Below are 15,798 nucleotides of genomic sequence, written 5' to 3'. Positions count from 1 at the left end.
AACAGTGGACACATTTTGGAGGATGAGAGATTCAGTCAGGAGTATTGTATCAGTTCACTATTTTGTATTGGAAATCACAGTGGACCTCTAGTTATTCTTCCCTAGAAAATAATTAAATCTTGTAATCACGACAGGTGCACTCCTTTACATGGTAAATTATCAGTAATTTGTCTCAGAACTATCTAAAATTCGACAAATTGCCTGTTGGCTTCTGTCATAGGTTCTTCAGGCGACATTTGTTTGACAATTTTTCTGGTGTTTTGTCAGCATGAGAGGCTGGCATTGTCAGAGCGTCACCCTCCATTGCTGGTGGAGGACTGGAGCTGAGCTCATGGACACAGATTGTTTGTACCAGTTGTATCATCTTAGAACTTTTCCATACTCATTACCAGTGTGATTCTCCCCATGCTACCTGCAGTGGTCATTCGCTGCAGCACATGAATCCAGTCACCTTGAAGCTTTCCTCTTTGTCGAAGCTCTTGTCATGTTTGTGGTTTTCTGCTCAGTCTCACATTGCATGTGCTCTCTTACAGCCAATTTCTCCACCTGTGCCAACCTGCAATACCATTTATATTCAGTGATCCTGGTGTTGACTGATCGCCAGTCATTCCGACACAGTCTTTTCCACATGCACAGGGTATGAGGTATATTCGTGACTTTGCAAGTGTGTGCCTTTTGTCCTCCGCATGTACTTATGTCACTCTTCGACCTTCTTTTTCAGTTTGTTAATAGCCTCGATGTACATCACCCCGGGGTATATCACAGAAAGGCTGTACCCAGCATTTCTTCCTCTGATGTGTTACTTCATTGAGTTTTGTTTCTCTTGACACTTCCTATGTAACTGGTGGAGTACCCATTGCTCCACAGAACCTATATGTTGCATCTCACATCCCAGGTGCTGTGCAGGTTACGATGTATTAATCGTTCCTCTTTTCTAGCTCGGGTGGTGATTTGATAGTTTGTGCAAGTGTTAGTCCATGCATGTCAGTTTTTGAATCATGCTATATCCCAGGTTGTCAACATCCAACAGTATATCTAGCTGTTCTTTTCTACGTCCTAGTAAATTTTGTGTTTGGATGGAGGCTGTTCAGATGTCATAAGAAATCACTGAGCGGTTCCTCACCATTAGTCCACACAATGAATGTGCCATTGAAGGTGGAATACCCGTGGTGATGCCTTCCAGCTATTCATAGAAGTTGCTATTCCACGTGAAACAGTACGTAGTAAGACATACATGATAGAGCCTGGTAACGTCATGTGAGAAACTTGAACTTATATATTCCAGAGCATCATTGTGTGGCACTATTGCAAACAGAGAACCAACATCCAACCTAACCAGGATGTTGTTTGGTCCACATTTTAGTCTTGTCCACTTCTCAGTCAAATGCCCCAAATCCTTTATGTTTGTGTCGGTCTTTGCCACGTGGGGCTGAAGCAGAGGGGCCATGTGTTTGACCATTTTATATGTTGGTGAGTCAGGAGTGGTTACAGTTTGTTTTAGTGGAACGTCATCATTATGGATTTTTTGTAATCCATACAGCTGAGGTTGTAGGGCTTCTGTGTTGCACAGGTTCCTCTGTAAATTGGCAGAGAGAGAAGATGCCTTGATTAACTGATTCGTATTACAAGTGATCTGCTGAACCAGATCTGTACTTAGCTTTCAGTATGTCTTCATATCTAATTAGTCCCGAATCTTCTGCTCATAATCTTTGGTCTTCATTACAGTGATCCCATTCCCTTGTCAACAGGCAGTCCTAATATATTCTTGTCAGCATTATGGCTCTTGATAGCTTGTAACTCTTCCTTCTTCAGGTTTCAAGCTGCTGGTTTCGCTCGATACAGTATCCTGGTGATCCACATGGTCACTTCAGTGTTAGACATGATATACTCCATAAGTATAGTTCTAGGGATGTTAGCAAAATTCCCTTTTCCTCTGAGGACAGTGGTCATTCACTGAGGGTGACCACTTTATGTAAGTTGTTGGGAATCAACTTATCAGTCACTTTCTGTGTCTTGCAAACATTTTCTTCTATCAGTCTGTGCAGCACTTGAGTTTGTTCTGCATGATCCTGTGAGTGATGCAGTTGATCTTATCCCATTCATCTTGGTGCATGCTTCCACTTAGTTGACTTAAAATGTCAAAAAGTTGCTCATCCACTCTTGCCAAGTCTCTTTGTGTTGCATGAATTTGCTCACAAGAAAAACTCGTTGCATTCTGTTGTAGGTACTACATGCTTGGACAGTGCTGATTAGGCACTTACATTTCAGCAAATTTGGTGTGACCTCTTCATTCTGGCATCACGACAGAAGGCGAGAGAGGACAGCAAACAGGTTTTCTTCTTCGTTTGTTGGTCAAGACGTTGGTACAGTTTACAGATCTCCTCCTTGTAGAGGTCTAGTACAAAACTGTAAACGCTTTCATGGCCACTTATTGACAAAGTGCCTGTTGGTTCTCTTGGGTTCTTTGGCCGATGTTTCATGATATTTCTGAAATCTCATTAGCATGAGTGACTGTCATTGTTGAAGAGTCACACCACATTGCTGGTGGCAGGCTGGAGTCAAGATCGCAGCTGCAAATTATGTGTTCCTGTCGGACCAATGTCTGAGGGCTTTTCTGTTGTCATTATAGCTGTGGCTTTCCCATTACAGTGTGCAACGATCATTTGCTGCAGTACGGGAATCCCGGATCTGTTCACCTTGAGGATTTCGTCTTCCTTGTTGAAACTATCGCCATGTTTGTAGATTTTTATGGCTTTCCAGAACAAGAGAGTGTGGTAACTCTTCTCCAATGCAAGAACTAATGTGTCTGCAAATTTTATTATATAGTCAGCCTCACACAGCATGGCTTCACTGTGGCTGATTTCTCCACCTGTCCCAACACGCAGTACCACTTATGTTTGTGATCCTGGTCTTGGTTCATCTTCCGGTCATTGCAATAAAAGCTTTTCCACACGTACAGGGTATGCGGTATATTCCAACATTGCAAATAGGTTCGTTTTGTCCTTTGCCGAGTTCACACATGCTTTGATTTCTGTGTCAGTTTGTAAACAGTGTTAACACCATGTTTGCACAATGTATGGCAAGGTGAGAACCACAACAGTAATGACAATGGAAAAGACCTCGAATGTTTATGTGACAGGTACATATAATCTGCAGCCGCAGGCTCGACTCCAGTCCGCCACAATCAATGCAGGGTGAAGTTTTGACAATGCCAGCCATTCGTGCTGGCAAGATGTCAGAAATATCATCAAATATCGACCAAAGAACCTGAGAGAGCACCAACAGGCAATTTGTCAACAAGTGGGCCTGAAAGTGTTAAGAGTTTTGTACTGCACCTCTATGGGGAGGATATTTGTAGATTATACCAATATCTTGACCAGTGAAAGAAGAAGAAAACCTGTTTGCTGCCCTCTCTCACCTTTTTGTTGCAGTGCTGGGATGAAGGAGCCACACCAAATTTGCTGAAATATGTCGTAATCACCACTGCCCAAGCACCTCGTATCTACAACAGAATGGTACAAGCTTTTCTTTGTGAGCAAATTTATGCATCACAGAGAGACTTTGCAAGTATGGATTAGCAACTTTTGAACATTTTAAATTAACTAAGTAGCAGCACACGTCACAGTGACTGGGATAAGAACAGCAGCATCACTTACAGGAGAATATAGAAACAACTTGACTGCTGCACACAGTGGCAGTAGAAAATGTTTTCAAGGTTTGTGGAGTACAGCTTAGTGACTTACTAAGACATCTGAACAGTGTCCAAGCAAACATAAAATTTGCTGTGGAGGTAGAAAAGGACCAACAGCTACCCTTTCTAGATGTGCTGGTTACAACTGATGATGACAAACTGGGACAAAGTGTATATAAAAAACTAACACACATGGCCTGATACCTGCACAAACTGTCAAATCTCCACCAGAGCCAGAAAAGATGCATGATTAAAATGTTCATAAGATGCACAAGACAAATCTGTAGCCGCAGCACCTCAGACCCTTTGGAAAGTGTTCTGAGAGCAATGGGTGCTCCACCAGTACATAAGAAGTGTCACTAAATTTAACACTCAACGAACTGATGCATCGGAAGAATAAATGTTGGATACAGCCTTTGTGCGATACATCCCCAGGGTGAAATATAGAATCAGCCATACATTGCGCAAACAGCGTAAAGGCTGTTTACAGACTGACAAAAAAGTGAAATAGAGTATCAAATCAGAAAAGGACAAAAGGCTCTCACTTGCAATGTGTATAGTACACCACATACTAGTACATGTGAATAGGATTGTGTTGGAATGACTGGATGATCAGTCAACACCAGGATCAAAGATCATAAACTGTATTGCCAGTTGCGACATGTGGAGACATTGGCACATGCTCTGTGAGACTGACCACATAATAAAATTTGCTGACACAAAAGTTCTCACTGGGGAGAAGAGCTACCACACTCACAATGTGAGACAGAACCCAGCAGTCAATTTGTCAGCAAGTGGCTGTGAAAGCATTAACAATTTTGTATTTGCAATTTGTTTTTTGAAAAATTAGAAACCCATAAATATTATATTAAAGAGCATGTAAAATCATGCGTGAGCATTATTTCTGACATTGGTACTCGTGAGCATGAACCCCTAAGGCCTCAAGACTTGTGTGTCTTGCCTCAGGTGTTGCAGTATGCCATTTAATATGATACTTTTATGTGCCTGATTACTTAGTAACCAGGAAACTTTATTACGTTAGCGTAAATGTATCACAACAAAAACGCCTGTAGTTCCACTCTGTACACATATCACTTTATAAACATGACTAGCTCATTCATAAATGTACATATTGATGAGTGCATAAGCTGGTAGATATTTTGCACAGATCTTAAATGAATCCAATAGAATTAGTACAATTTCTACTACTACAACATGTTATAAGCAAATTATTTTCAGTTTCAACACATTCACTCTTATCAGCCCTCAGATGGTCATTCTGAGGCCCACTTTGAGCACCCTACTATTTAATATTGTGATGGACAACCTTAAACAAATTTGTTATTGGCTCTTTTTGCACTGTGCTGACTGGAAACGCAATTTACATTATACCACAACTTTATTTACTGTATTTAACAAATGTATGATACAGCTGTAACATTCAGATGTTAATATTTCAAGAAACACGGCACAGTTATAAAAATACTTTGAATTGTTAAACTACAGACTCTTAAACTGCAAATTTGCAGTCTCAGTCTGTAACAAACCACCTTAGTTTGACTCTCTGTTTGCAAAAAGAATAAATATTACCAGCTTTTTACTGAACTCCATGCTACCTTCTGAAAGAATTTCGGTATTATCCATCAAACCAGTGGCCATGCATTGACGATGAAGTACAATGGAAAAAAAGTCGTTTCAGATCTACTAGTTCAACCTACAGTGAAAATTCCACATTGTTAAAAAATTCACATGCAGACTGCAAGGGAAAAGAGATCCAGAAATGCTGTTGAATTATACCCTGCCCTCTAAACAATCAATGAAATCGTGAATCAGATTCTATGAAATCCTGAAGCTAAAATTACTGCCAAATCATTTCTCAGCTTATCCCTATAATAAAAGACATTGGAGACACCCAAGAAGAGTTCATTATTTCTCAAAATCTCATGTTGTCAATTAAGGTAAAGTTTTGTTCCAGCAAGCCCCAACTCAGATTAAGTAAAAATTTGTTAATTAACTCTAATGGCCTTGAGCTTAACTTTTCCTCCAACCATAATTCTTTGAAGTGGCTAAAATTTGAATATGCCCTCTTGAAAATCTCAAAAAGGAATGGCATGCCACTGAGGAAATGAAAACAATGGGTACTAAAATGGCAGTGGCAGTAAAGTCATAGAATGTCCTAAACAGTGAACAACCATTAAACAAAGTCATATGTGAAAGGAAGAAATGAAATTCAGACTCAAAAGTCTGCTGAATAGAAGAAGGTGAGCAACGAACACCAAGAATAAAATATGATAAAATTTCAAGTGAAGATGCCAGACTTGCTGAAATGTTGAACTTTCCTAGAAAATTCATTCAATTTCTACAGATATCAGGATTAGAGAAAAAGTTCCTAAAGACGCAGTGTGCACTTTTTTTTAGGTGCTAGTTCTCGTCAAATGTGAGCTGGAAATTGCACTAAAATTACACCATATCTCTTTGAATGTGAGCCAAAATCACCCTAAAATTACACCATTTCTCTTTAATGTATGCTGGTGTGCAAATAAAATGCATGGAAACATGTTTTGTAGTGCTCTCTCTGAAATAACTAGAAACCAGTGTCAAGTGCTGAAATGATGATCAGCTGTTTTACGATGAACCCATAGAAGGGACACAGCCGTCTGTTTTATAACTGCACATGCTCTTATGTGATGGCATCCCTTCTGGCACTACAATACTACATTGCTCACAGTGCCAGGCCAATATTTTTCTGTCAAACTGCATGTAACGCATTGTGCAAGTGTAGAGTATGAGGGATTTTTGTGGAGAAGTTGCAGTGGATGGTTCATGGTTATCTCCACTGACAAATTTTGGAACAGCACAGTAGTCAAGTGGTTAAGACTGTCGATTTGCAATTCGGTGGCTGGGGTTTGATTCCTGCTGCTATCAACAGTTTTTTTCCTCATTTTTTTACTCTTTGCAGTGTTGAGCAATTAATTGTAAAAATTAAATATATTTAAATTGTTCGGTTGATCTACATAAAATTAATATATTCAGTTTAGTTATGATTACTACCTTGTAAATCAAAAGGCTATAGATAGTCATAAAAAAGCGAGTATAACAGCAGATTTAATATGAATTTTTTAAAATGAATTCTGTTTAGAGCAGCATCTAGAAGCATGTGCAACAGAAGTAGAGTTCCATAACAGATCCTATATAATAGTAACTATTTACCGAGCACCTGCAGGAAATTATAATCTATTCATAAATCATCTAAAAACTCTTTTGCGATATTTAACAGGAAGAAACAAAGAAATTTTGATTGCTGGTGACTTTGATACAGATTTTCTAATGCAATCCTCCAGTAAACATTTACTGCAGTTAGTAATTTTGTCTTTCAATCTAACTCACGCTGTAAACTTTCCGACTAGGGTCACTAAATCCTCAAGGACAGCCATTGATAACATTTTTATAGACAAACCAAAGGACCAAAATCATATCATAAAACCTGTAATAAATGGACTATCAGATCATGACGTGCAGCTCCTTGTTTTTAGATGTAAATTCTAAGCAGATTATCAAGACTGCTAAATCTGAGTACAGGAGAGTAGTCAATCAACCAAAAATTGAGTGTTTTAGAAAACTGCTCAAAGATATGAACTGGAAAAATGTTTATAGTTCCTCATGACATGAATGAAAAATATAACACATTCATAAACAATGTGAGTACCATGTTTGAAAACTGTTTTCCTCTAAAAGTTACTCAAATTAAACAGAAGTCTATAATAAAACCATGGATTACACAAGGAATAAAGATTTCCTGTAAGGAAAAATGTATCTGTTGACCAAGAATAGCTCCAATGCTGATGATTTAGCTAAATACAAGGAATACTTTAAAATATTAAAAAAAGTAATTCAGACATCTAAACAAATGCACTACGAGAAGAAGATAGCAATGTCAGGGAACAAAATAAAAACAAAATGGGATATAGTGAAAGAGGAGACTGATAGAACCAGAAAGGAACAGGAGCATATAGCATTAAGGGTAGATGACACATTAGTAACCGATGGACATAGTGTGGCAAATTTATTTAACAAGTACTTTATATCCTTTACTGATAGAATGGCATTGTCAGGATCAGTAAATAATGCCCTTGAATATCTGAAACTAGCCTTTACAAATAGCTTCAGGTACATGAATATGTCACTCACTTCACCAAAAGAAATAACTTCCGTAATAAAACCTTTAAAAACAAAGCATTCTAGTGGTTACGATGAAATATCAACAGAGTTAATTAAGGCATGTTCTTGTGAGTTTAGTACAATTCTAAGTTACTTGTGTAACCAGTCAATTATAACTGGGACATTTCCTGACTGGCTAAAATATGCAGATGTTAAGCCTCTATTTGAGAAAGGGGATAAAGAGATACCATCATACTATTGGCTTTATAACCATCTTATCTCAAATAACATACTGTCAAAGTCACAGTTCGGATTTCTAAAGGGTTCTGATATTGAGAAGGCTATCTACACTTACAGTGAAAATGTGCTTAATTCATTAGACAAAAAATTGCAGGCAACTGGTATAGTTTGTGATCTGTCAAAGGCATTTGACTGTGTAAATCACAATATCCTTTTAAGTAAATTAGATTATTATAGTGTAACAGGAAATGGTTCAAATCTTATATCTCTGGCAGGAAACAAAGGGTGTTACTAGGAAAGAGACACGTATCAAGCTATCAGGCATCATCCAACTGGGAACTAATTACATGTAGGGTCCCACAAGGTTCCATTTTAGGGCCCTTACTTTTTCTTGTGTATATCAATGACCTTTCATCAGTATCATTACCAGAAGCCAAGTTTGTTTTGTTTGTTGATGATACAAACATTGCAATAAATAGCAAATCGACTGTAGTCTTAGAAAGGTCAGCTAATAAAATATTTGTGGACATTAATCACTGGTTCCTAGCCAATTATTTGTCACTAAACTTTGAAAAAACACACTACATGCAGTTCAGAACTTGTAAGGGGTGTCCCACGAGTATATGCCTAACATACGATGACAAGCAGATAGAAGAAGTGGACAGTGTTAAATTCTTGGGATTACAGCTTGATAATAAATTCAACTGGGAGGAGCACACCACAGAACCGCTGAAGCATCTTAACAAATCTCTATTTGCAATGCGAATTGTGTCAGACATAGGGGATATAAAAATGAAAAAGCTGGCATACTATGCTTACTTTCATTCCATAATGTCATATGGGATTATTTTTTGGGGCAATTCATGAAGCTAAGCTAAAGTTTACCAGGCACAAAAACGTGCCGTAAGAGTTATATGTGGTGTGAACTCAAGAACATCTTGCAGAACCCTGTTTAGGGAATTAGGGTTACTAACTACTGCTTCCCAATATATTTATTCCTTAATGAAATTTGTCATTAAAAATATACCACTTATTCAAACCAACAGCTCAATTCATGGAATCAATACTAGAAATAAGAATAATATTCACAAGGATTTAAAGTCACTTAGTCTTGTACAAAAAGGTGTGCATTATTCAGGAACACACATTTTCAATAACTTGCCAGCAGCCATAAAAAGCGTAACAACCAATGAAATTCATTTTAAGAGGAGCCTAAAGGATTTATTGGTGGCCAACTCCTTTTACTTCATTGATGAATTTCTCAGTAGAACCAACTGATTTGTTTGTGTATATATATATAAGTACAATATAACTTCTACACAATTTCAGTGCAGTAATATGTTCATTGTAAATAAGTGTGTGTGTGTGTGTGTGTGTGTGTGTGTGTGTGTGTGTGTGTGTGTGTGTGTAAGAACAATCTAACTTCTGCACCAGTTCAGTGCAGTATTGTGTTCATTGTAAATAAGTATTTAGTAGTTGTATTACACGTTTATTACCTTATAAATAAATAAAAAACTTTTTTATTTTAAATGCAGTGCATTAGTATTTGTAATGTGATTCTTTCATATAGTGTTCATTAAAAAATGATGACCATGCCACTTGGGACCTGTGGAATGGTACATTAGCTTATTTGTTTGAGTTGTAAATATTTGTCATGTATTGTTGTTTTTCTGACATGTTCTACATCATGGAGGACCTCCTCACTACGGATCAATTGGAATGAAAATAAATCTAATCTAGTCTACAGACTGATTTCACATTTGCCAGCATTCTCAAAAATTTTAGAAAAAGTAATATACAGGCAGCTTCTCAACCATCTGACCACAAATAACATATTATCAAGAACACAGTTTGGATTTCTGGAGGGTTCTGATATCGAGAAGGCTTATTTACACCTACAGTGAAAATGTACTTAATTCATTAAATAACAAATTACAAGCAACAGATATTTTCTGTGATTTGTCAAATGCATTTGATTGTGTGAACCACAACATCCTTTTAAATAAATTAGAATTCTATGGTGTCACGGGCAGTGCTGCAAAATGGTTCAAGTCACACCTCGCTAACAGGAAAGAAAGGGTGTCAGTGCAAGGGACTAGTGAATTAAGTCATCACTCATCATCAGAATCGGAAGAAATTACATGTGGTGTCCCACAAGGATCCATCTTAGGCCATTGCTTTTTCTTGTGTACATTAATGATGTCTCATCAGTTACACTGCCAGAAGCAGAGTTCGTTTTGTTTGCAGATGACACAAGTATTGCAATAAATAGTATGTCTGGTGTAGTTCTAGAACGATCTGCTAATGATATTTTCATGGCTATTAATAAATGTTTTAAAGCCAACTCACTGACATTAAACTTCGAAAAGACTCACTATCTGCCATTCAGAACCTGTAAGAGGTTTCCACCCAGCATATGCATAAAGTATGAAGAAGAGCAGATAGAAGAGGTTGACAGTCTTAAATTCCTGGGATTACAACTTGATAATAAATTCAGTTGGGATGAGCACACCACAGAACTGCAGAAACGCCTTAACAAATCTGCATTTGCAATTCGAGTGTTAGCAGACATAGGCGACATAAAAATAAAAAAGCTTGCATACTTTGCCTACTTTCATTCCATAATTTCATATGGTATAATATTTTGGGGTAACTCTTCAAGTCAAAAAAAAGTTTTCAGAGTCCAAAAGCATGTAATACGTATTATTTGTGGAGTACATTCACGGACATCCTGTAGAAACCTCTTCAAAGAACTTGGTATACTAACTACTGTCTCTCAGTATATTTACTCCTTAATGAAATTTGTCCTAAATAATATATCTCTTTTTTCAACAAACAGCCCAGTCCATACATACAATACCAGGAACAAAAATAATCTGCACAATGACTTAAAAGCACTTACTTTAGTTCAAAAAGTGGTCCACTACTCAGGAACACTCATCTTCAATAATTTGCCAGCAAACATAAAAAATTTAGTTACAAATAAAGATTAGTTTAAAAGGAGCCTGAAAGACTTACTAGTGGCTAACTCCTACTCCATTGACAAATTTTTTAATAGAAACAAATGATGTATTGTATATACTCATACTATTAGTATTGTTATTTCAGCTTAAAAAAATGATGTATTGTACATACTAATGCTATTAGTATTGTTATTTCAGCTAAAAAAAAAAAATGGACATGTTCCGCATCCATGAGGATCTCCTCAGTACTGCTGCTAGTAGTTAAAATTTTTGTTGTTGTAAATATTATTGGAGGTACTTGGAAGAGCAGCCAGAGTAGTGCACACTAGTGCATGATTCATTAGATTAACACACGCTTTTTTATATAAAGATAATTCAAAGTAATTGGAAAGAAATGATAATTGTTCAAATGAACATTAACCAAGACCAAAAATTAAATGCTGAAGCAAAATTTTTGAACATTTTGGTATTAAAACATTTGTTTGACAAGAAGCAAGATTTTTTCCACTGTGATTCAATATTTTACTGGAAATAGTAATCACTGCCTGAGAAATAATAGTAAAAGGAATTACTATTGATTTAATACTACAAACTAAAATTTATTTGCATCTCATTTATAAAATCACATAATGTGTATGTACAGATGACAAAACAAAACTGTTCACATCTCTTGATAAGTTCAGGTACGTTCGGTTGTGTACAGCTCTCCCCAGTGGTAAGGCAACACACACTGGCAATGGCAGCAGCACCACATGTAACACACTTTTGGCAGCGTTTTGCCTTCTTGTTGTAATGATTTTACTCATAGACCTTTTTGATTTTCTGTGATTGCATATTATTACCACATATTGCTTTATATATACACTCCTGGAAATTGAAATAAGAACACCATGAATTCATTGTCCCAGGAAGGGGAAACTTTATTGACACATTCCTGGGGTCAGATACATCACATGATCACACTGACAGAACCACAGGCACATAGACACAGGCAACAGAGCATGCACAATGTCGGCACTAGTACAGTGTATATCCACCTTTCGCAGCAATGCAGGCTGCTATTCTCCCATGGAGACGATCGTAGAGATGCTGGATGTAGTCCTAAGGAACGGCTTGCCATGCCATTTCCACCTGGCGCCTCAGTTGGACCAGCGTTCGTGCTGGACGTGCAGACCGCGTGAGACGACGCTTCATCCAGTCCCAAACATGCTCAATGGGGGACAGATCCGGAGATCTTGCTGGCCAGGGTAGTTGACTTACACCTTCTAGAGCACGTTGGGTGGCACGGGATACATGCGGACGTGCATTGTCCTGTCGGAACAGCAAGTTCCCTTGCCGGTCTAGGAATGGTAGAACGATGGGTTCGATGACGGTTTGGATGTACCGTGCACTATTCAGTGTCCCCTCGACGATCACCAGTGGTGTACGGCCAGTGTAGGAGATCGCTCCCCACACCTTGATGCCGGGTGTTGGCCCTGTGTGCCTCGGTCGTATGCAGTCCTGATTGTGGCGCTCACCTGCACGGTGCCAAACACGCATACGACCATCACTGGCACCAAGGCAGAAGCGACTCTCATCGCTGAAGACGACACGCCTCCATTCGTCCCTCCATTCACGCCTGTCGCGACACCACTGGAGGCGGGCTGCACGATGTTGGGGCGTGAGCGGAAGACGGCCTAACGGTGTGCGGGACCGTAGCCCAGCTTCATGGAGACGGTTGCGAATGGTCCTCGCCAATACCCCAGGAGCAACAGTGTCCCTAATTTGCTGGGAAGTGGCGGTGCAGTCCCCTACGGCACTGCGTAGGATCCTACGGTCTTGGCGTGCATCCGTGCGTCGCTGCGGTCCGGTCCCAGGTCGACGGGCACGTGCACCTTCCGCCGACCACTGGCGACAACATCGATGTACTGTGGAGACCTCACGCCCCACGTGTTGAGCAATTCGGCGGTACGTCCACCCGGCCTCCCGCATGCCCACTATACGCCCTCGCTCAAAGTCCGTCAACTGCACATACGGTTCACGTCCACGCTGTCGCGGCATGCTACCAGTGTTAAAGACTGCGATGGAGCTCCGTATGCCACGGCAAACTGGCTGACACTGACGGCGGCGGTGCACAAATGCTGCGCAGCTAGCGCCATTCGACGGCCAACACCGCGGTTCCTGGTGTGTCCGCTGTGCCGTGCGTGTGATCATTGCTTGTACAGCCCTCTCGCAGTGTCCGGAGCAAGTATGGTGGGTCTGACACACCGGTGTCAATGTGTTCTTTTTTCCATTTCCAGGAGTGTACATTAAAACACTTGCTTTTATCTGTTTGAAACACAAAGTTGTTTCTGCCCTCAGTAAACAAATAAGAACAGTTCTGTGTAGTTACATGGTAGTAGCATGGCAGCATTTGCGGCTCTGGATTTCCTCTGAAGTAAATAGAGCTTGTGTCCCCTCAATACCATATTTTGTATATCTGTACAGAACAACCACTTTTTAATTGCTGCCCAACTCAAGAATGAGACCAATTTTTGTGGATACATGCAAACTTTTCACAACCACCTTTACAGGATGCTGACCTTAGAGCCCATGGGGCTAGTAATAAAGAGACCCTCTCTTATGATCACAAACTTTATAGGCTTGCCTCACTGAAGTGAATGTAGACTGTCACTGGCACCACATCATCTTTTCAGATGAGTCAATATTTAGCTCAGCGAATGAGCATCTGATGATGGTCCACAGGCCACAGGGAGCACGTTCTGACCTACAGTACGTGGTGTACCATTCCCATGGTAGCCGCATCACAATCTCGTGCTGAGAATTGATATCATCAGATAGGGCAGGGATGCTTCATTGTATTTATTGTCATCTTGCCACAGATCACTATGTGCCCATCATGAAACATACAATGGTGCCAAGTGTGAGGATGCGCTAAGATGAAGTGTCACATAAACTTACACTGGTCCCATACACACCTGACCAACTGTCGGACCTAGTGTTGAATGTGTGGGAGAGTCTCACAAAGAATGAGACATATTTCCAGAAGCTGACTGCCTCCATGCCTCACCATATGAGACAGGTAATTGATGCCAATGGTAGGTGAACTTCATACTAGCCTCATTCCAGATGTCAAATTTCCCTCATCTCACATTACTCCCCTTTATATTACAACATTTAATATAACTGCCTGTATGTTAACTGGAAATCTACATAGAATCATTGTATGTTAAATTTAACATTATTTATTGAATTTGTGCTACTTAACATATAATACATGTAAATTTGAAAACGAGCACAAACAAGTCAATTTTAATTGCAATAGAAATGGTGTCATTATACAGGATAGCGATAGAAAGCAGTTAATATCGACCAGTATAAGGACAGGCAAACAGTAAAATAATAATATTCACTTCCTTGCTGCCTCTCTGACATTTTCTTTCTTTTTTGCATTTATTGTACAAGAGAAATGCAGTCAGCAGGAGCCCAAGGATAGCATTCCATGCACTGTGCCCTTCCTCTGTGTTAGTCTTCAGAGAAACGGCCACTGCAGAATATGCATTCAGCCTGAAACATTGTCCTCAATTAAATTTGTATCAGACTCCAAATGAGTGTAAGTTTATGTTTCCTGTGTTTTTCTCTTTTTCTTTTTCAAGAATAAAGTTTTTGCTTCTGTGTCCTTTGATTCTGTTATATCTTTCACCTCTTTGAATAGTTTCAGATGTGTTTTCTGTATTGAGACGGTGTTAGCTAGTTGACAGATTCATAATGTGCTGATATTACTGGAGTTGGTGGCTCTTGGTGTGGCTGGCTGATTTTGGGAGTGGCCAGACACCATTTGGACTCACATTCACGCAGTTGTTTTTATCTTGTATGTCAAACTCCTGGTGTATTGCAAAGTCATTGTCAGTCAGTATATACCTGTTACATGGACAGAGTCTCATTTTCCAGTGGCCCTTTATAGCATTTTCCATTGTTACTGCTCTCAAGTAGGCCACTCCAAATAACCTCATATTACAAATGAGGTTACTACATGGCCTGCAGTAATTGCCCAACAGTCTCCTATTGTTTGGTAATAAAGTGTTTTTAATGGTTCTATGAATTCAACAGAAGAAGTTGCATTTTATGAGTGAAATGAGGTGATACACAGATTATGTGGATACAGTTTTCTCTGGTTTGTCTACAACACAAATGTGATGTGATGCCCATCAAGTATTAGCATAAGATCATTACCAGATAGCTTCAAAAAGTTTACAAAATTGTCAACATAGTTAGTAAAAATATGAGACTCAATCTGGCTTCACAAAGTTCACAAAATTGTCAAACCACTCAATAAAAATATGAGTCTGAATCCAGTTACGATGGTGGCAAGTTGAAGATATCTTAATATGACATAGTGTGTCCTGATATGTGATACTGCCATGTGTTAGGATATCCATGGTATCACATGTTAGGAGTAAGCTTAATCTTGCAGTCTCTGCCTCATAGTTATGCTGCTCAGTTTGAAGGGTAATTCATTATAGTGAATGGAAGAATACTTTGTGAAGAACATAATCACATGAATATTGTGGCAACAGTTACTCAACTTCAGATATTAAAACCGTGCAAGCACATACACTCAAAAAATTTGAATTCAACGCATTCAAAATTGAGGATTCTTAACAGTGTCCGGCTCCATAATTCTCTACAGCTCACTATTGTCAGAACAGTTCCGATACTTCCCAACAGAGCTGAGCACTTACTTTAGTCATAATCTAGCTGTTTCAC

The 15,798-nt window shown here is 39.1% G+C and overlaps 1 protein-coding gene across 3 annotated transcripts in view; it reads left to right on the top strand.

Moving 5' to 3' along the window:
* LOC126185136 (F-box/LRR-repeat protein 6) overlaps positions 1–15,798 on the top strand; it is a 235,207-nt gene that overhangs the window by 26,916 nt on the left and 192,493 nt on the right. The window lies entirely within an intron of this gene.

This window comes from Schistocerca cancellata, chromosome 4, assembly GCF_023864275.1.
Source record: "Schistocerca cancellata isolate TAMUIC-IGC-003103 chromosome 4, iqSchCanc2.1, whole genome shotgun sequence".
In the NCBI taxonomy this organism is placed as follows: Eukaryota; Metazoa; Arthropoda; class Insecta; order Orthoptera; family Acrididae; genus Schistocerca; species Schistocerca cancellata.
Note: the sequence above shows the minus strand (reverse complement) of the source record. Positions and strands in the feature narration are given on the sequence as shown.